Here is a 23,509-nt window from a genome sequence, read left to right as displayed (position 1 = left end):
AAAGACATCTTTGTACGCTCTTGGTCAAATAGCCCTTTACGCAGCCTGGAGTCATTGTCATGCTGAAAAAAAATTAGGGTCCCACAAAGTGCAAAACAGATGGGATGTTGCTGCAGAAAGGCAGTGGGAGCCTGTGAAAGGTTGATTCTGAAATGTGTCTACTACTTGGACTCTGTGAACAATTTATGTGGACTCTGAGGTGCTGTCATTTGTGTTTCTGAGGCTGGTGACTCTAATGAACTTAGAGGCAGCTCTTGGTCGTCTTTTCCTGGGGTTTTCTTCCTAAGAACCTGTTGCATCAGAGGATTCAGTGTTTTTCGTACACTTGAGAAGTTCTTGGGCTACCTGACTTTCATGTCTTAAAATAGCACTGGATTTATGGATGGATGGTTCTCGCCATGATGTGGATTTGAACAGTAATAGAATGGAATTATTCACTGTGGAGAACTGTGCTCCAACCATACCTCTGCACAACTGTGTCAAACACAGTAAGAAGGAAAAAAAGATGAGCCGATGATGAAGCACGTCTGTTCATTTAAAAACCATTCCGTGGAGCTAAATGAGAGGATGCCAAGAGTGAGCACCGCTCTGGTTTCCTTGCACTGTTGCAGCTCTATTGGTCAGCAACGCAGTCATCTTCTTAGCGAGCTAGCTTTGCATCAACCTTTTTTAAAGCAAGTTAATAATGTGTTGTTATATTGGTGAGCTACCATTTTTTAATTAATATACAAGAACAAGAGCTGCAATTGCAGAAGCATACATTGAAATGGTTTGTGTGTTTGGCAGCTTTACTTTGGCCTCCGCCAAGTCGACAAACAGTGTTAGCCTTTGGACAAAGATGATCAAAGACTTCCATGTTTCTGGTGAAAGCATAAAAATTGCATGTTCATCCCATGGGTTCAGTCGTTTAAACAGGTCACAGTGAGACCGGCAAAGGTTCACTTGAGGCTCTGCAACATGGCTGCCCTGCCAGGGTTCCCTGTGTCATGTCTGCTAATACTGCGTATACAGAAGTACAGTGAATGGGGATAAATATGATAAACCTGTTATTTACGATTACATTCATAAGACTTTTAATTAAATGTCCTTCCATTTAGCAAAGCATTGACAGCCCTCTGGCTACATATTGTAATGCTTAACACACCCTCATGGTGGAGCTATAGTTGAATATAACATCACAGGTGCCTACAATCAACTTTTGGAGGGGTGATGCATCTTTCAGAGTCAAAATATAACAATATGTTAAATAAATAATGTGAAGTTATGCTGTGTTATTTTCAAAACTATACATGTTTTTAGTCCTAGCTTGTTCAATGACCAAGATTAATTAAATGTTAGCACATTTAAAAAAAAAACCCAATCTGAACCTGTAATCTGTGTACTTGGCACAGAAAACATTAGAAAGGCAAAATAATCTGCAGACTTTACACCCCAGAACAGAAACAGGAGAACCTGCAAGAACTGGTTGCATCCTGCCTGTATCCTCTGAGGCTGCATGAGGAAACCAATAGAAGACTGTTACTGTATACCAGCCAATCATAGCAGCCCACCTGTAGCTAGCCAGACACACAGGGACAGTAAAAAAAACAAAAACAAACAAATATCATACAGGGAAATAAAAACATGCAAGATCACCAGACTAACAACATTTAGCAGCGATCTGAATCCCGGTGTTTTATTTTAGTTGTTGTCAGTATTTGTATTATTAATTATATTTTTATTAATAACTTCTCATGTAGCTTGATTGAACATTCATTGTGTTACTGAGAACTGGTTTATGTGTACATGTCTGAACCAGAGATGAAAGACTGGGTTATTATGGTTGTTGTGGTCCTCACTTACCTTCCAGATGAAAGGAGCTTGCACATAAAAAAGAGAAACAAATGGAAGAGAAAGCCTTTTAAATGACTTTAAATTCACATTAAAATATTAGAGCAGAGATGATTTTGTTATTTCTGAATGAAAATGACACACATTGACCTTTTATGCGTGTTGTCTCTCTCTCTTTCTTGTATTAACAAATGGTGACTAAAATGCAGCATGGGTTCTGTGCAAGAGACAGAATCGATTAGAATAGTTTGTATGTGTTGAACAAAGAGAAGCCTGAAATGAACCTGTGGCCTCATTTTTAAGAGCTTGTGACAGCTAAGAGACAAGAGTTCAGAAGGGAACGGAAGTACAGTTGTTATATAAGGAATCCTATAAGAATAAGAGACAAACAGTGGAAGAAGAGGGAAACTCTTCATTATGTAATGTGATCATGAGGGGTGACGGTAACGCTCTGCAGACCCAGTTTGAGTTATTTGTGTATCACTTGTGTGATTCATGGACAAATAAGGTGACAGATAACATAAGCAGTTTTTTCTGGTTTACAACCATCAACAAAAAGGTTCATAATAGATTATTATGACAATTTTTTTTTTTACTTTTCTGTTATTTATTCAGTTAGTTTTTACCTGTTTGCCCCCTAGTGGCCATCGGGAGTCATGGTGCAGGTGTAGCTGATGTTGGTGAGCTATATTGACTTCTTTGGCAGCATTTAAGGCAAATTTAAGATGCTGTAATCAACGATCTGACCAAAGTGTGGTTATCTTGGCATGGTTGGCAGAAACCTCAATTTTTTTCCAGAGAAATCAGGACTGGAGTAGAAGGCTGTGGACCCAGTGGTGATGCTTTCATATTTGTCCTTTTAGTCATTTCACACATAAACAAATAATGAGTGTCAAACACCCCACTGCCAGAACAGTACAGCTGCTGACAGATGAACTGAATAACACTCAGCATCTGTTAGGCAACGGCAACCTCCGGGACTGAGAATGAAGCCCCATGTGGAAGTGTTTAAAACTGCAGTTCCTCACACAGCCTCAAGGGGCTGGCTTCAAATGTGAGTCAATCCCTATGTACTCCCATGTTAAAATGTTAAAGTCGGCAGCAGAACATTATAGATAGTTACGCCACTTGGAGTAACACGTGCACACAAAGCTGACTTCTCCCACCTTTGCTCCACCTCTTTCCCTGTTGTAGGAGTTCAGGTGGCCCTGCCAACATGGTGATGGACAAACCTTCCACAGTGAGTCATTATGGCACCCAAAAAAATCCTTCTGTGACAAGAGGGAAGCGTCATCCATAGTCCTATACAGTCACACATTAGGTGAGTGTTTCCTGCTACGGGCTGATGACATGAAATAAACTCCACCGCAACGCACAAGCTTTATAAACCCCCACCCTTTATTTTTCAGTGTCCATTCATTAGGGTCATCTTCACTGATCCGAACCATTAATTTGAACGTGTTTGACATTTCCAGTATTTTCTGAAAGAGCAGCTAATTAGCTAAATAAAAAGATGAATTATTGATGGGTAGCTATCCTTCCCATGAGGGCCTCTGTCTCGATAAAAGCACAGATAATGAGTCAGACACCGTCACAGGCAACAAATCCTTCAAATCACCTTCATATTTTTTTGTCGTGTTGATTTTCAGACCTTCACTTTGTATTTTCGTGCCATTTTATTTCTTTTTGTGGCCCCAGATTTCTCCATACTGTCTCATCTTGAATTAAAGAGACACACAGTCCTGGCAGTAGCACAAATGAAATGTTATAATTTCACAAATAGATTCAGAAGATATGAGCAGACAATTATATGCAATTCCTGGTGTGTGTTTGCGCCCCTGCTGAATACTGATTTGCTCCTTATTCCAGACACGAGGTTTGGATCTTGCAGTGTCTGCTGAGAGACATTATGTGCTGGAGTGTTTCCTCAGGTGTTCTGGAGCGTCTGGTTTGGTAAGTAGATCTCACACCAACACTGGGGGCTAACACAGGAGAGGCCAAAGAATGGACATAATCTAATCACTGCTAGCACAGAGCCGTCTCTCCCATACTCTCCAGTTAGTAGATACAGCTAAACCAAGATATCTGTTCCTGATTGATCTTGTTTAAGTCCTTGAGACCTTTTTTTTGTGAATGGTGACTCATTCACCGTGAGAGAGAAAGGAACTGTTTCCGGGTAGATATGCTCACATAAGACCTGCAGCACAGTCACACCCACACTCTTGCCTGGCTTAAAGATCAGCAGTAAGACCAGTAAACACAACACTACACAGCTGTGTGTGTATGTGCGTTTGTGAGTGTTTGTATGTAGACTGAGAGGTCTGGAAATAATTAAGATAAGGGCTTGAGGGAAGGGTAAAGGGAGGGGGCGGAGGGCTGACAGACATCTCTTGGCTATATTTAGCAGAGTGAGGTATTCAGAGGCAGGTCCGTTCCTTGGTCGATGTGTAGAGGTGATTGTGCGTGTGTGTGCATCAACATGTGTACATACATGTAAAAAACACTGTTGAACGTGAGTGGAAATAAACCTGTGCTGCACTCCCTTTGTGCTGGTTGTAGTAATGGTTGACATGGTAATACAGCAGTAGGTTATTGATCGGTTGTTGTTTGTTCATACCCAGCTTGAAGACACAAGACAGCACAATAGAATCATAATCACTAGCATTAGCACGGTCATCAGTGGTAACAGAAGGTTATTAAGAGATATTTGATTTACTATAATTACATGTAATTGCAGTAGTGTCATTTGATAATCTGATAGAAGTAAAAGCAGTGTGCTAAACATAGCAGATGTGGCTACATTGGAGCTGAACTTACTGAAGACACAGTGCTCTATGAACTCTGACGTATGGCCAGGAATCAAAGCAAAGCCTTAAAACTAAATAAACATGACACGTAGTTGGGGTGTAGGGGCTCATTGCTCTTTTTCTTTATCCTGAAACAAACACAATGTGGCTACTAATGAATATTTATTTCAGTCTTTACAGGAAATAGACGTTTCATCATGACTTAAAACATATGTCTGTGTGTTATTAGCAACTATATCATGATAATAGACAACATTTAAATGTCTAGATCGTCTTTGTGTAGCTGATCGTCCCTCCCTTTGTTTTTAAGGAATAAAAGGCTCATTGTCATAGGTGTGTCGGGCTGACATTCCAGCTGCTGCATTCCAGCTGTGAAGTCTGTCTTTAGATTTCTGCAGTCGGTAAGATAGATGTGTTTTTGTGGGCCACTGTTTTTCAGCACAACGCCGCCGCTTAACAAGCTTTTTGCCACTTACTTGTTAATTCTGCATCCTGTGACGTTACCTGTGTCACATGTACAGCCTCCCTCTACTGTAGTGATAATACCAATCATAGCACAGCTATAATAATATAATAATACTGTTAGCTGTGGCGTTTTAATTAAAGCCATAGATTAGCAATTAGCTCTGAAACAAGATAAAGTCATTTCTCAACATTGTGTCTGTCTAATCTATTCAGCTGTTTATAGTTTCACGTTTCTCACTTTAAATTCATTCATAATTACTACAGTTACTCTAATTAAAAAGCCTAATGTTGAACTGCACAGCTGTCCGCCGATGTGAGTCTTCTCTCCCACATTAAACCTAAAGAAAAGCCTGAAGCTTCCGCACTGAATATCGACACAGCTAAAGTACGATGTTTTGTTTTGTTCCGCGTGAAACAGAGAACAACAATTTAGTCGCTGCAGGCAGCTTGTTACTCGCAGTGTCCCTGTATATTGTGACAGCCTCTTTCCTACATAACTCTGTTTTAAAGCAAACTGCAGGTATGTAAGTAAAGCAGCGCTGCCGTCTCATTTTGCACTCAGCAAGGCTGTTTTGGGGAGAGGATCAACACGGAGGTGGTGTGTGCCCCGAGGCATTGTAAGCAGCACATCGTAAAGACAGACGACTCCACCTCAGCAGCTTTAAAACTGAACATTAAAGGAGCAGAGAGGATGAGGAGGAGATGGAGGCAGCAGAGGGAGAAAGTGGGAAAGATGGGATACAGTTACAGTTTGGAGGAAGAGGGAGAGATGTAGTAGAGATAAAAGAAAAACATATGAAAGGCCACATTTACCGTGGTGATTCAGAGTGTTGTCAAATTGGAAGGAGAAATGTTAGATTTCTTTTTTTTTTTTTAAAATATGCTCCAGCATTTGTAAAGAGACACTCACCTGTGTGTGTCTGTGTGTAAAACAGCAACGGAATCACTGCTTAAAAAGGTGGGAGATTTCTGATTTCCAGTTAAAACCGCCACACACTCACCTGGGAGCTGCAGGAAACTGGGAAGGTTTCATATCCAAGACATCCGCTAACAGCCTGGGGAATACTGCACAGGAAACATGAAACTCAAGCCCTTCCTGTCCAGCTCTGAGTGTGTTTGAGAGAGAGAGAGAGAGAGAGAGGGAGTGAGCAAGATCATATCAAGTTCACATGATGGTGCGTGTGTACATACATGTATGAATGTGAAAAAGGGTGGTGCTGATAAGCTAGTTCTTTGCATGTTAGCATATACAGTAAAGAATTATATAATAACTGATCTTGTTCATGCAGCATTGCTTTTCGTACAGCACAACTGTCACTCAAGGAACATTAAAAGCACATGGCTAGGTTTAGGAAAAGTTCTGTTTTGAGCTTTTCACCACACTAAACACATTTTAAATGGCAGTAATCGCTCACCTGCAAGTTTCTTTTGCTTCGCGACCCCACCCAAAAGAAACTAAAAACAAACCATTTGACACACTATATTCAGTCAACCACCGGAGGGCAGAGATGCACACTGTTGTGTACAAGTGATATGTGTAATAATTTATTTAAATAGAAATAAATAGCTTTTGCCTGGAGAATGTGTGGTGGCACGGTGGTGCAGTGGTTAGCTGTGCGTGGAGTTTGCATGTTCTCGTGCCTGGGTGGGTTTTCTCCGGGTGCTCCGGCTTCCTCAACAGTCATAAAGACGTCCATGTTAGGTTAGCAGGGAACTGTAGGTGTGAATGGTTGTTAGCCCTGTGGTCCACTGGCGATCTGTGCAGGGTGGACCCACCTCCCACCCATTAATAGCTGGGATGGACTCCAGCCCTCTCACGACCCTATACAGGATGAAGCAAATTAAAAAATGGATGGATGGAGATCGTGGTGCAGCTCAGTTGCTAACGACTACTAGATCAAAGCTACCAAACATCTCTTACGTTGTTTTCAGCTGTATCTGTTTTCAGTGAGAAACCTTTTGACACCTGCTTAACACCTAGCAACACACTAGAGCAATTACAGGCTTGCAGATGCAGAGGCAAATATTTCCTGTGAGAACATAGAGACTTGGTTTTGAAGCTTTTGTTGTTGTGCATCTGCTGGATGTGTAGAAAGTTTTTGCTAACAGCTTTGCAATACTAGCTTAAAAAGAGCTGATCAGGTGTTTCTAACAATGTCCAAGAGTGTCAAGCTTTGCAGATTTGTAAATATTCATGCAACAGAATTTTAAGGAGGCTCTGACTTTTACTGGCAGATGTTTCATGCTATGTTTCCCCATAAATACATGATACGCATTTAGCGCATGTTTTTTTTTTTCCATGACTTACTGGTTACCTCATCCGTCCTGTGTCATCATATGCTTAAAAATGTTCATGCACATATAAATGTTTATAAACTCTGTGAGCCAACTAATCTTTCAGATCCAGTGAAATCATGAGTCGTGAGGTTTTTCACTGTATGACAGTGTATGTGTGCCGGTGTGAGAACTGCAGGTATGACATGCCTGTAGGAAAGAAAAACAAAGACATGTGGCTTTAATGTGGAGCAGGCCTGTAGCAGGGACCTCCATGCAGCTAGGAGACCTTGAAAACACACCTCAGGATGGAAAGCAGTGCAACACACACACACACACACACACACACACACACACACATTCCTCCAGCCAGATATCTCAAGTATGCGCTGTGGTTTGACTTAACTTCTTACCTGCGATGCAGCCAGAAGCGTGCAGGTTCAGTAATGACTTCAGGATGCTTTCATTCCTCTCGTGGGTTAAATCTTTTTTTTGCATACCTCTTAGAGGCTGACATTCAGACAACAGAAAGAGAATAATCTAAAAATGCATGCTTGTATGTAAACCCCTGCACACATGTTAGAATCAGTGCAAGGACTTTATTCCAAAAGGTCTTTGATGTATCTGGTTGTTTATCTTCTGAGGAAACTCTTGGATGCTCACTAGAGAACCGTTTCGGTTTCCCCAGAGAGAGACGCTGCAGTTTCTCCCCCGTCAGATCAAAGCTGTAATTTTAGAGACGACAGGACTGAGTGCAAGTCTGCGCTATGAAACATACATGACAGGATTACAAGAGGAAGTTCTCACTTGCCCAGAAAGAAACTTTGATGAGACTAAGATTGTTCTGGGCCACGTGCAGAACATGATGACTGGTGAGCAGGTTGATACACATTATACCCAGTTTAACATGCTAAGGATGGTTATTTGTCTATAGTATTGTAAGTAGTTTTTTAGATTTTTACTTATTTGCAAAGCGTCCAGCAGTTCAATGACCGTTTATAGGAGCACTTTTAGGTTTAGAGGATGTTTATGGTGCTGTTAAGAAAAGGTCACTGTGACCACAGGTGAAGGTGAATCAACCAAACAACCTACATTTAAACTTTACAGCATGCAGTCTGTTGAGATTATAATCTCTCCTGTCTTCTTTGACAAATTCTTCAATCAACTTCAGCTTAACTGAAATAAAAAAATACACAGTTTTGTTTTGCTGCTAGAAAAAACCTGTTTGTTTCTCGGGTGTGGAAACTGTACCCCCAGAAACCACATCACATACCGAGGCGCTGCTATTTGCAGAACTACAGTATAAATGAAAAGCCCACTCCTGCTAGAATAGATGCACGCTGAGGCATTTCTAACTCTTATTGCTTTATATGTTTTATAATATTTTATGAAATCTTAAGTTTTTTCTTTTTAGCTTCTGTTACATTACAGATTTTGCAAACTGCAACTGCAGTTCCCATTGTGGCCTCTAGGAGCTGGACTCCTAAACATATTTACAGCCTGCTACAAAAACAGTTTGGTGTGTTATTAATAACAATTTAAATTTTTATGGGGGTGAAATTTTCACACAGTTTCACATAGTAATGGGCGTGACCGCTCTGAGCGACAGCCAGATACAAATGTCTGCCTCCAGCTGCACTCTGTGTCTGTATTGGAATTGTAGGTGAACTACAGAAGCTAACGCTCCCGCCACACTCACCAATGGCTGCCTTCAGTGGGAGAAACTGTGGAAAGGGAAGATGATTGTCTAAATTAAAGGCAGCTAGATATGACAGTGATCATCAAAACTTAATATGTTCGTCCATATTTACATACAGTCTGTGGTGATTTGTGGTAGAAACCATGCATGCCCAACAGATCTTTCATATATTCTCCTCATCAGCCAACTCCACCCTGCCTGTTTTACAGCATATATGTCCATTATTGGCACATGATAACCTCCATAAGGGATTATTGGCAGTCTCTACCTGAGAGGAGACAGGTTCCCAGCATGTGAGTAAATGCATTGTTCATGAAGTCAGCTCCAGTTAAAATCTCAAACCTTTAAGAGTCTGAACGCATGTTTCTTCTGCTGGGAAAGTACCGCGCCAGGTGAACACAGAAATTCACATGTGTTTAAGTCATTCTCTGATCTGACAAAGGTGTAAAGTTTCCTGCTGTTGGAGGCAAAGGCACACACACACTCACACAGAAGATTTCTCCCTGTCCAGCTGGAGTCGATTAGTGTTTCTCCAGCCCACAGGAAGTCAGCCATCATTTCAGGCTGACAGGTACATGGAAGGATCTCACCGGCTCTTTGCTCTGCCGTCCTGTTCAGACAGCAGCTCTGTAATTCTTTACTGCACCCTGGCATTGGCTCTGATCATCTGGGTGATCAGCTGAAAAAAAAAACCAGCTTGCTTTATGGAGTCCTTTCTTCAGAAGACGAGATGGAATCCAGCTGAGAGACAACAGATTTTGTATTTTTTTTTTAAATCCGTGTTTATCCTGGCAGCTCGCTGACATCACATCCATCCAGATCCCCATGTGCCAGTAAAATAGTCTACTGCTGCCCAGTCAGTGAAGCAGTTGGGGGTTACAGTGCAACATTTCCACACGTTGTTCCAATGCCGGCAGTTGATTCAATTGGCAGCGTCACAAATGAAAACCTAAAAACACCTGCACACTGACTGCTACACTGCAGCTCATCTGCAGAGAAAACTACATGAGTTTACTAAATAAACACTCAAAATGGCTTCTTTCTTCTTGCACTTTGTCATGTTCCTGCTGAGTTCTCTGTGGCTCCCAGTGTAAATGACAGTGATGCTGAGGCAGCAGACAGAAGCAGAAGGGTGAAGTGGACTGCTCACTTCATTACACTCTGCTAATTAGAAACCAGACCATTTTGCATGAATTACCTCATTAATCCACTAAATGGGAACCTCCACCCTCACTTCGTTTCCACTCTTGTGAACCGCCAAGCGTGTGCAGTTGTTCTGGAAAAGCAGATTACCTTTTTTCCTCGTCTGTGTTCACATGAATCAAAGTACTCGGCTGACTTAATGTCTGCTGCTGGAAACTGATGCAGAAAGAGGGACAGCCGGCTCTTTCTGTGTAACTATTGTCATTTATGATATGACTGAGTGGTATAGTCATCTTTATCAGCAATGCAAGAATGAGCGCCTCCAGCTTGACAGCTGCAGTACTGCAAGCTCATCCAGCCCATCAGTCAGATGCAACTTATCTAACTGATGTTATTATAAAATATTACATCAACTGTTAATATAGCAAAGTAACAGTCATAAATACTAATGCACGTATTACAAAAATAATTGGAGTTGATTCAAGAAGGTGAGCTGCAGCAGGTGCTGCTGATCATCAGTCCTTGATCAATTGATCATCAGCAGGTGTGCAGACCTCTATAAAAGCAGACATTTTGGGAGTTTGGCAGCATTCAGGTGTGTGTTAACCATTGACAGTATATGGACAGAGCTTCGGGGATGTCACACGTTTGTTTCTGAAGAGCCGTTTTGAAACTTGTGGGAGGCTCCGGGACGTGCTGACCGCCGCCATGTTGGCAGCGTCACGTCCGCCAAAACTCCAAATATGGACAAAGAGGGGGAGCACGAGCGGCATTTAGGGGGGCGGGCGATCGTGGAAGCAGGAAACTTGCGCTGTGATACGTCAACCGTCTATGAGTTCTATGTATGGACTAGGGTTGGGCGATATTGGCAAAAAAATTAATCACGATTAATTGTGGCATTTAGCCGATAACGATTAATTTGACGATTAATTGATGACAGTTGCACTTACATGTTTTTGACTCTAAATTGGCACAGTGTTCTAGCATGATACCGACAAATCATCACTCAAGTTAACTACTTCATTCACAACAGGCTAAGCTGGTGAGTAGGCACCAACCATCCATGGAAATATGTATTGATAATATTGAGGCACAAACTGCTTCAAAATAATAATGAAGCAAACATTTAAAGTAACTTTGTCCTTCAAATGTTTTTATCTTAAGGTCACAAAGCATGTCAACATTAAAATTAAACAGACAAATAGACAAACAAAGTTCAGAAAAGTCACATCAGTGATTATTTCAAGTTAAAAAATGTGTCTGCGCAAATGAACCTGTGACTGGAATATGTCCCACACTAGTGCATGTTTTCACTCAGACTGTAGAACAGCAGCAGAAAAAACAAACAAACAAACAAACCGGACAATTTCACATTTAAATGTGTGTCTGTGCAAATCAACCTACGTTACGTTCTTCCAGCGCTTCGTTTGGTCGTAAGGAGCACACTGACTAAACGTATCGCGGATTCTCGGCTGAGTGGAATTCTTTCCAATATCTGCTGGAGGAGACTTCGCTGTTGTAATGTTTCCTATGTTGCTGTGGAGTCCGTAAATAAAGATCGGAGTTTATTCATTTGATACGAGCAAAAAATCAGTTACTATAGCAACAACCAACGCTACACGCGTCACCTAATGCATGTCGCGGCACTATATACAGCTGTAGTGTAGTGTTGTGTCCTCGTTGCGCTTTCTTCGTGCTCGGGCTTATGGTGACAGACGCTGAACTTATGTTAGAAACGTGCTGCTCCGCATTATTTAACTGAACACCACTGCCTTTTTATTGTTATTGTGGGCTCACATGTGCGCGGGTGATGGTGAGACTACGCCGCACACAAAAATGTGTCATCATGACGAGGCACTAATCGCCGTAATCGATAAGTGGCAAATATTAATCGATTACAGTTTTTCTGACGATTAATTGCACACGATACGATTTTGCACAAGCCTAGTATGGACATGCTGTATTTACATAAATGTATCTGTAGGACATTGGTTGTTTTGGGTTCATCACTCCAGTAATGCTATGTGTCATGGTTAAGAAGAACACTTTGATGCACACCTTGAGTATCTACAGTGTGTCAGAGGCAAATGTTTTGTACACCTGTCCGTCTCACTGAGCTCCACAGGAAGTACTCCGCAGGAACGTCACATTCTTTAGCTGAGACCAATCTCAGTCCTATAAAACAGATGCACGTGTGGTGTTTGCACATGAATGTATGCATCATACTGGTAACATGCACTTTTGGCCCAACATATCATGCCTGATTTGTTCCACATTCAGTGAGGCAATCGTTCTGTGAGAGTTTGGATGTTTTTGTGATGCTCTGTTTGAATGTAGGGCAGGAGCTGACAGGCTGACAGACAATAAAAATGTGTTTATGTAGAAGATAAAAGAATTCGCTCTGCTGAAAAATACAAGAGAAGCCAAAAAATAACAAATGCATGCAGCTCTTCAAATGTTAATGAGCCATTACTTTTTAATGTCACAAACGGTTAATTGTGGAAAAGTCAGGGAAAAGTCAGTGAAGTCAGTGAAATTTTGAGTCTCTCACGTGGTTGTAGAGGAATTTTGGTCCCTTCTTTTCCACGACATGGCTTGAAAGTCAATTCCATGACTGCAAAGTCCTGTGGCTGCAACACAAGCACAAATGACCACCCTTTCACTGCTGTGCTCGACAATAGTTATGAGCTGTTTCTCCTGAAATGATGTGTTTGGATTTCAGCAGACAAGGTGCCCAAAAAACTCAGCTTTGGTCTCATCTGTCCATAGGACATTGTTCCACAAGTGCTGTGCTTTGTTCGGATGCAGATTTGTGAACCTCGGTCGTGCTTCCATGTGTTTTTTAGACAGAATAGTCTTCCTCCTGATAACCCTTTCAAACCAACTGTACTTGTTCAGTCTTCTTCTAATTGTGCTGTCAACACTGAACATGCTCAGTGAGGCCTGTAAGCTCTGACATGGAGCGCTTGATGTTTTTTTTTTGTAGTTCTCTGATCATTGCATGGTCTGACTTCACAGTGAATTTGCTTCACCTGGGAAGATTGACAGCTGTCCTGAATTCTTTCCATTTGTGAATAATCTTTCTCACTGTAAGACTTCCAATAATGAATGGTTTTATAAGTCCTTCCAGATTGATGTGCAGCCACAGTTGCTTCTCTTACAGCCTTGTTTATGTCTTTCCCTCTTGTCATTGTGTTAATGATCACTTCTTCAAGGACTGATGATCAGCAGCACCTGCTGCAGCTCACTAATTTAAATCCTATGGAAGCAGTAAGGGCCCACTTAGTATTGTCCGGGGTAAGTGTAATTTACCCAGTGCTGCACAAACTTTTTTTTAATGCCAGGGGTGTTACATAGATAGTGCAAAGGCCTAGTTTCCATTTTCAAAATGACAACCTGAATCATTAAAATGGCTGAAACAGTCCATTCAGTCACTTCTCATTTATACTTGAACATTTATTTTTAAATCTCTCTTGGGCTTTTTGAGGCTCTAAGGTGACAACACCCATGATTTGCCCATTTCATTTAAAATGCCAGTGTGAGACGAGCCTCTTAAAAGCCCCCCCAAAGTGCAATTATCTGCAAATTAAATATGCTGTCATGCTATTATCACAGCCATTTCTTCTGCCTCTCTGCATCACCATTCATAATTTAATCTTTTATGCACTTCTCCTGTTAAAGGTGTTGCCAGTGCTCCTGGCAAGGTAGGGCCAAGACAGGCAGACATCCTGCAGGCATGCAGACGAACAGCTGGCCCTGTCGCAGTGTAAATTCAGTTCAAGTGTTTGCTGGTCTTCAAGTGGTGTTTACATGTGGTACAAAATGGTGGATGGAGAAAAGCCAATGGGTGCGTCCAGGATTTTTGATAGCACTTGGTTTCAGTGCATCATTGTCTAACTTTACTGGATCTCATTATAAAAAGTAAATCTATCACATTATACATATGTAAAATGTGCAATGTATTTAACGTGAGAAATAAACCAGCAATTATTACAGAAAATGTGAATAACAAAAATATCATCTATGTTTGTTTATTGATTCTAACCCTCCTCTTGTCATTTTCTCATCAGATGAGTACACCTGAAGTGCTTTTATATCTGCAGGGCCTTCATGTATTGTGAAGGAGGCTGTTTGCATTCATGATCCTTTTATGAGTTCTTTACCGCTAGACTGAAAACACCACTTACACAGAGGACTTCATCTGAACTCCACTAATGTCTCATCACCATTACTCAGAAAGTAACAAACGGATCTTTGCAGGTTGTTGATACAGACAGTCAGTTATTGGTTGGACAGGCTTTCAGCGGGCTTTAAATTTGTTGGGTGACTGTGAGCTGTACGAAGTGAGACCTCAGTGTCATGTTAGGTTAGCCAGGGACCATAAATTGGCTTATATGTGAGAATGTGAGTGTGAATGGTTGTTTGTCTGTCTGTGTTAGCCCGTGGAAGGACTGGTGTACCCCACTTCTTGCCCATTGACAGCTGGGATAGGACCATGACCCTGTAGTGGACAAAGAAAATGGATTATCAGTCACACTCACACCTGCAGCCAATTTAAATTCTCCAGTTAACCAATCGTGTTAATTTGTTATGATGATCATGAATACTGATTTGGAATGTGGGAGGAAGCCAGAGTACCTGGAGAAAAAACAAAGCAGACATGGAGGGAACGTACAAAGTCTACACAGACCTTGTGTCCACCGCCATGCCACTATTTTTTTTATTTTTTTTTTATTTTAGGGAAATGGTTCATGACTGTTACAAACGTTACTTCCATCCATGTCACAGAAATGATTCATGTCAGTTTTCAGGAAAAACAATACATTATTAATGCACACAACGCAATTCCAGTTGAAATGCGTGGGATGAGACCAGCGTGGACCGCTGAAGGGGTCTATGAAAAACAAGAAAATACTTCTACACACTTTGATGCTGATGTCTGTTTTTTAATTGTTCCAAATCTGGTTTTAGGTCATCATCAGTATAATCATACATAACATAATACCACTATGTAGCAGGCATACCCAGTATCTTCCCCAGCTTAAATGAGACGCTAAAGATTAAAGTGCAGTTCTGAAGTTGAGAGGAGCAGAGGATGTTGCGGATGGCAGGTTGGGGGAAAAAAGAGGTTTGAATATTAAATTTGGCTTTTATCACATCGAACTACATACCTGTGTGATGTGTGAGGAATGAAGCTCCTTTCAGTGACTGTCAAGTGTCAGAGTGAATTCTGGGTCGAGCGGAGAAAACTGCGAGGCAGTTTGATCTCGACAAAGTGCAATTAGTGTCAAAACAGTGAGGAGTGCAGGGTGGATGGTTTCTGCTGATCTGAGGATGATGACAGGGTGAAGCGGAGAGGTGAGGGGTGTTATCTGTATGATGATGAATGGTGCTCAGTGGATTGAAATGCAGCAATTTAAGTGTGTTTTTGTGTATATACAGGCACCTTTTCAGAGCTAATGGGCAGAGATAATTGAATGACCTGATGCCCCTCTCTGTTTTGTGGTGACAGTTTGTCAAAGCATGTTTCATTTCTCTGTTTGTAGTGACAGATTTGAACAGTTCTTTCACAGAGGTACACACTCTAGATAACAGGCTTGCACACTCTGGATTTTTTAACTTTGTTATTTTCTCTTCTTGATTAATAATTTATGGTGAAATTGTCCATGATATATTATTATTATATAATTTTGTCCAGACTGAACATCTGAAGAGATCAATAGCATATCAAAACTGGTCTATCATGGGGTGAAAGAGTCCCTCAGAATCACATTGACTGCTCCTAAAGTTCAGGACAGAGGTGAATCCAAGCAGCAACTTCACCAGCTGAGGAATGATGCCCAGGCACAATGTTAAAAATTGCAGTTCACCACGCAGCCTGTAGGGGCTGGTTCCAAAAATGAGTCAATCCCACTAGACAAAGCAGAAATAGGAAATATTAGCATGCTAACACATTTATCTAAGTCACATGCGATACCTGCTAAACATCTGCATTCTATACCTGCTGCAGTACAGTCTGACAGCTCATGACAGTTAAACGCTTTGTTAGCATATAACACTGTCAGACTTAAAATAGTACAACTATATAATACAGTATTGCCCTTGCTTCAAAGACGAACCTTTGGCAAGTGTAAAACTGACGACATCTGAGGAGAAGTGTATAAAGTCATGGAATGATTGTTGTCCAAACTGACTTTGAAATCAAACATTTCATGTACATTAGATTAAAAAAAAAAGATCTGTACCGACACACAAGTGAGCTGACACCTCTGTAGTCAGTCCCAGTGATTCTATTTACTGCTAACAGTGTTAATAATATATGAGGCTCCTTATTCCTTTCTTTGAACTCTTTCCCTCCAGTTATTAGTGAAAGCGTGACATGCAGCAAGTCTAACTTTCATCTTAAATAATGTCAACTGGGATGAGTCACAGGGACGTCTTAGCCATGACTTACCCTCTGCTCAGACACTGAACACTGCTCTCCATCCCATCATGCCCTGGGGCTGAGGCAGAGTGAGATCACTGCTGAGACCCTGAGGGGGGATGGGTTAGGAATCATATCAGATTAACCTGCTGAATCCTGGAATAAAATGAGGAAAGGGACTTAGGCACACGTACTCACTGTATATAAAAATAACAGTTCGATGCAATTCTCAAGCCTGTGTGTCATCCACAATGCACCAGCAGTAAAGATGTCACAGCTGTAAGAGTTGTAAAGCCATCATTCTTTCGCCTGTTACATAAATCCGCTCTCATATGCATGGAAATTTCATAGGTGCGCATGCATTTTGCTGTAGTCGCTGCTTTAATTCGATTGAATTTGCATGCCTGTGTGCAAAGAATCCTTCATCCTCCCACGCACATGCCCACTAAGCTCTAAGGTATCACAAACTACTGCGGTGAATCTGCAGTGAGAGGTCTAACACAGGGTGTAATTAAAATGCTGGCGTAGGTGCCTGTGTGCACACTTGTGGATATGAACATCACACAACCATGCACTGTGGAAAGAAGCATCATACATGCAAACTCCCACAGTTGCAACAAGTGCATGTAAAATCTTTAGCGCTTGAGTCGTCAACATGGTTGCCAAGAAAATGGTGAAGAAGCTTCTTTCAGATTGACCACTGCTTAAAGTATTTTCCTTAACCAATCAAATTTGGTGCCTGAAGTCTTATGCCCTGTTCACACATGATTAGTTTCACATAGGGACCTTTAGTAATTTGCAGTAATTGCAGTACTTATTTATCATCTCAATTGTGAATTGTCTGCATTTTGCCTGCCATATTTTGTGCAGCAGTCCTGTGATAATACTAATCCTATATGAATCACCATCTGTGTGATTTGTGTCAGTTTTCGTCCCGTCCCTCTGGACCTTTTTTCTGTTTGGTTTGTTCTCAGAATTGCAAATCAGAACTTTAGGATGGTGATGTTGCTTGGATGGGATCTTGGATGGGTTTGGTTCATGTGGTAACGACTCGGGCAGAACAGGGGAGCCGAAAGAATCTCCAGAGATGCTCACTTGTGGTCAATCCCTGTCGCTCTTACGCAGCTTTAGAAGCCAGACATAGATACTTCTGTGTTCTGAAAGCCGCAGGTTTATTGTTTACTGTTGCTACTTTCCTATAGCTAAACACACGAGTTGCTGCCTGTACATAGGTTTCAGAATTAGTTCTCAGGTGTAGAACCTGAACTTCCTCTTCTGAGCACACGAATGTCATTGTCAAACAGCTTAATTGGCCCCCGGTCCACTCTCCACGCTCCTCACCTTTAAAGCCCTCCATAACCCAGCGCCTCCATACCTCTCCCATCTTCTACATCCACACTGTCTTGCACAGTCAGATCTATCTTCCTCAGCCTTCCTCCTCTCCGCTGCATGCTTGTCCTCTGGTGGGCTTAAAGGATTTAGGTGGACTCTCTACTCCAGGACTGTACCCCATTGACTCTCTGCCCACCATCAAATCCCTTCTCTAAACTCACCTTTTACCTCTGAAGCGCGGAAAGTGTTTTCCTCCACGCTGGTCCCTCGCTCTTACGACACTCACTCCAGATGCACACACACCCAAACTGCTCAGTCTCAGAGGCCATGACGCTCTTATAATCCATGCAGGCATTTTGGTGTCATTCAGAAGGCTCAACAGTTATTATATGGTAATCTGTTATAACTTAATGTCAGTGAATGCACATGGAATCTTGAATGAATGTACCATTCAAAACACAGATGTGGTGAGTAATATTTACTTTTCTAGAGGTCCCCATGCAAACAGTATATAAGACATGAATCCCATTATAGTGTATGAAAGCCTACACAGTGCACTCAACACCACTTAATTGTGCATGATTTTGAGTGCCCTAAATTGCATTATTGCTGTTGCACATGCAGCTAAATGAAAATTGAATATCATGCATGATGACACATAATGTTATTGCAATGATCATGCAGCTTTTCCTGATAAATCTGAATCCATAGTGTAATGATTGTCATTAAACATTTGGACATTACTACACAATGGCAAACACACCGAGTAGGAGTTTGACAGGGGATGTAGGCTCAGTTTGAGTTATAAGTGCTCAGTTTGAATTAGCAGAAGGCTCAGAGGTAGCAGTGTTTCCATGCATAATGCTCATAAGGTCAGCTGGGTCTGCAGCAGGAGGCTTTAGCTCCATATGCAGTCAGTAGGGCTGAGTCATGTGACTTCCATGTGTCCGGAGCTGCAGTGTTGCAACAAATGAGGTCAGCCTCCAGGTATGGGCTTGAACAGCAGGCAGCGCCTCGGGGCGAGCACGGCTTTACGCACATGCATGCAAGGAAAGCACGCTACGCATCTATGGACACAATCACACACACAAGCGCAGTGTCTGCCCCTAAAGAAGGTGAAGTGATGCAAAATGACATCAGTCGCTCCTGTTTTTGCACGTGCCTCATTACACAGGCTGCTAAAGGCTCGCCGTTATCTACACTGAGAGAGCAAACAGGCTGGGCTATCACTGCACACATCCCCTGAAGTGGATGTGAGTGTATTGATCACCAGTGTGATGCGAAGTCGTTGATGATCACTGCACAGGAAATGAATGTTGTGCAAGAGTGGTGTTGATTGTATTGTGTGTATGTATTAAAGCTGCATTAATCTGTTTTGTTTTACTACCAGAGTGCAACATTAAGCAACACACAGAGACACATTCATGTTCATTTGGATTGTGGGATTGTTTGTTTACAAACTACTGGAAAAAGATTTGGCTGTTTGCTCGACAATGCTGGTCTGTAACACTGTTGGGCTGTTGTTTGGTGCAGGGGGAGTTGTGAAAACATGGACAGATTACAAGACCCTGTACACAGTCTTGTAAAGAGACCCCACCCTCTTTTATAGAATCAAGACACAGACTGAAAGAGACTCCAAAACCAGCAGAGATATGGTTTGTGGCTCTGGTTTTTGGCACCTGTCTCAGGTCTGTTTACAGCCTGTTCTGACAGCTAATGTGATGTTTTTGACACTTTTGTGTCATCTTTCAGGATCTTGATCAACATCATGAAGGAGCAAATTGTGATGTCATGTTAGCATGAAAAGTTAGCATCCAGTCTTGCAATCATGTGTTTTCGTGTAAAAACATTGTAGTAGGTTTAGTAATGGGCAACATATTGATTTCCTTTTGGCTTCATTTAAGCTAAATAAACAGTGACACAGTAAAAAAGTGATATGTTGTTGTTTATCTGACATCATGGCAGGTTTTGGAGACGTGGGGATGTTCTGGTATGCAGTAATTGAAAAGCGATCCACAGCAAGGACAAGCTGAGACTGATACTGGCAGGAAAACCAACACAAAGAGGTAAAAGGCTTACATTTGAATGTGCACATCAACTCACTGTGGCACATTAACTGCTTATCTGTGATGTTTAACCTGTTATCAAATCGACAGGGACACAAACACACACCTGGGAGGATGGTCAGCAAACTCAACTGGGTTCACCTGCTTACAGCCAAAACAACACCCCTCAGACTTTGGCCTGTCAAACACAGCTCTTATCTCAGGTAACAGGAGGCAACCTGAAACTCAGACAGAACTGTCTCACTCAATAACCAATGATCAATCAAAAGGCCGCAAACTGCAAAGTTGTAGAGAGGCCTTGGTGCCTCTAACTTTAAAACCGAGGCTTCAGAATGAACCCTTAAATTGACCCTGTCATGAGGTTCTTAGCAGGTAGTTTCCTTTATTGCAGGTTTATGCACAGACTTCATTCATAATGTAATGCAGCTATGCACCCTTTACAGCATATCATTAACGGAGAGAGAAGCAGAGAGAGAGGGGATGAGTAATCTTCATCTTCCCTCCTGCCATATAAACTCACTGTGAGGACTCACCATTATCAACTCCCCAGCCACTCATCCAGACAACTGATTTGTACCCACATTACTCATCCTGGCACAAAATTACATTATTCATCTTTTGGCCAGAGTGCGCCTCTGGACTAGAGGAAAGTGGAGCTGGAATGAATCGATTTTTTTTTTCTGAGGAAATGTTCCATGTTTAGCCAGATTAACATATCAAAGACAGAGCTTTGCCGTGCTCTACCGTTGTCCTCATTTTCAAGGAAAAAACACACACACACGCTTACTTCTGTGTGCCACCTGACACATTAAACCAAAACACAACAGGTATTTCGCATGAAAAGACGGAGCTGCTTCAAAGGCCAACACTTTAGGATGAAAAGTCTCACGTAAGATTTTGCATCAAAGGCACCAATGTAGGTTTATAACAGCTTTAACACCAGTGTTAGCATTTAACATTAGCATTGCATTAGCGTTTCAAAGGACTTTTGTCCTCCCCTGACGTGTAGTCATTATTCCCCTTAACACAACACATGTGAGCACATCTCTTCTAAAACAGGAATGATCCTTTCAGGTGGAGTTTTCATAACTATGATGTTGGTTTTGTTATTATCTCTAAAGTTCACCTTAAGTTTACACAAATTCACATAAATCTGTACATTATTAATAAAGTAAAGTAGCTAAAATTTGGTCGCACAGCCCAAAACTGTAACACTACACAGACTGCCAGGAGCCATGTCAACTGTGCATGTGCATGATGTTTAGCCAAAAACAACAAACACAGTAGCTCTTGTTCTTACTGTCAGGAGGCACACATCACGTTTTCATGCAGTCTACATGAGACTGTTGGGTTGATAAGTAGAACAGAGAAAATAGGTAAAAAACACATTTTGGTTTGCAAACATTAGACACTTTAATCTCACATTTCTGCAAAAAAAATGTAGGAACAATCACAGCATTCATACACATTTACCTCACTGCAGAAAACTCCTGTGTCACAGCTTGGTATTAATAGGTTTAGAGTTTAAACTCGGTGAGATTCATACCTAAACCCTTTTACCTGACATGTGATGGAGGAAACTGCTGAGGAAGGAATAAAGACACATTTAGCCTGAGGGTTCAGCTCTTCAAAGAACAATGGTCTGCTGCCTGATGTCTCAGTGAGAAGGATTTTCAAGCAGAAATACAAATGCATTTACTAAAGAGAGAATAAAAGCCCCAAAGTCCTCTGAGCCCAACATTCATGTCAATACAAAATTAGCATTGAATAATGGCATCCATTTCCTCTTTCTTCTCACAGACAGCAGGACAGCAGAGGCCTGTAGAGATGTTGTGATGGAGCAGAAAGCAGGACTCCCCAGACGGGACAGGACTCTGTAACCCTCCTGCCAATGGGAGATTCAATTAAAGCATTACAGATGTGTTGAGGAGGAGGGGTCAGTTGACCCTATGGACAGGATTGGTCCAAAGAACGTTGAGTTACAAGTGCATAGTTAGCTAGCATGCTAATATTAGCTAACTGAGACAAGGCCCTTGGAGACAAGTGGTCGCAACTAAAAACTTTTGTGGTGATTTAGTTTTGGCTAAAATGTAATGTCAGGCTCAGTAGCCATATATTCCAAGATGGTGTTCCAACATGGCAGAGCCTGTAAGTGCGATATTTTGTTCTCACTTTTGTACAGTGGGTGGAGGCGGAACCGTGTTGGCCATCTGTCATACAGTCAATGCTCCTGTATAAAGCCTATTTATTTAATCCAGTGTATGTTTTCACTGATCACAGCACGCCGACCGTGAAACACCTTTGAACAATTGACATATAATCTTTGGATTTCTATTCCCCTGTTAATCCGCTGCAGTCTAATTTCATCCTCCTCCTCCTCCTCGTCCGCCGTGTGAGGACATCCAGAGGAGCCTTGCTGGCTGAGAGACCCGCGGTGTTCAGCAGCACCTGGTATGTCTGAACTGGAAACCTGATCGTCGGCAGGTACAAGAATAGCTCAAGTAGACCTTAAAGGCCACTCCTCTGACCTGCCGTGAACTGTCATTGAACCTATGTCAGTGTGGAGTACAAAACCTGCTGCCGACATTTTCACAATACTTTTTTTTTGTTTTTTTGTTTTTACACATTATTAAATCACAAACACATTAATTCCGTGTTTACTGTAAACATTCAAAATTACCACTGGCAAAGTAAATAGCTCCTCAAAGTGTGGTGACAATGTGTCTCTGCAGAAACATCGTTCCAAGAAGAGAAGATATACTTCACACAACAAAAACTTTATTGTGCACAGAAGTACTTTTTTATGGTTTTTTTTTCTTTCTGGATCCAATTACAATCTCAACAGGTGAAAATCTTTAGGTCTACACTCCCATTACCCTTTTATGTGGGAACAATAGATCCAAAAGAAACACCTGGGCCTACACCTGCTGGACTCAACTCTGTTCTCTTTTAATGAAATTAAATTAAAAATGAGAATAATAAAAAAACACACTCTTATCCCAGTCTCTACATTTATACCACAATAATTATTATATTTTGATTGCTCGAATGTTTGCAGAGATCTGTTTGTTTTCATGCCTACCTTATAATAGAAGAGAAGACAGTATAATTCAGTTAAGTACTGTACTTGATGTAACAAAAGTAGTCTTATTCTCTGTGGAGGAGGAAGCACCTCTTTCCCCATGTGCCTGTGAGTTGTAATGGAAATGGAATTATTCATGAAAACATACTTTTTGTCCTGTGTGTTTATGTTTTTCTAGGACATAATGTTATACATAGTCATGTTACATTTTGTTAATAATTAAGATCTTTGGCTGTATTTTAATTCAAGGACTGTATCAAGTTTCAATTTGATATACTTTACTTCAGTATTTCTATTTATGCTCTTTAATACTCACACTCCACTGCAGTTCAAAATAAAATGCACAATATGTAACTAACAATTGTACATAAGCTTCTAAAATAGCCA

General features: G+C 41.4%; 1 long non-coding RNA gene across 1 annotated transcript; it reads left to right on the top strand.

Annotated features, from left to right (window-relative positions):
• Positions 1-947: 947 nt before the first annotated feature.
• LOC114449902 (uncharacterized) lies at positions 948-23,024 on the top strand. Its single transcript, XR_003672020.1, has 6 exons — positions 948-2,884; positions 3,025-3,151; positions 3,700-3,783; positions 19,940-20,040; positions 20,131-20,243; positions 21,841-23,024. It is a non-coding gene; the product is annotated as an uncharacterized LOC114449902 (long non-coding RNA).
• Positions 23,025-23,509: the final 485 nt, after the last annotated feature.

This window comes from Parambassis ranga, chromosome 17 (assembly GCF_900634625.1).
Source record: "Parambassis ranga chromosome 17, fParRan2.1, whole genome shotgun sequence".
Taxonomy (NCBI): Eukaryota; Metazoa; Chordata; class Actinopteri; family Ambassidae; genus Parambassis; species Parambassis ranga.
Note: the sequence above shows the minus strand (reverse complement) of the source record. Positions and strands in the feature narration are given on the sequence as shown.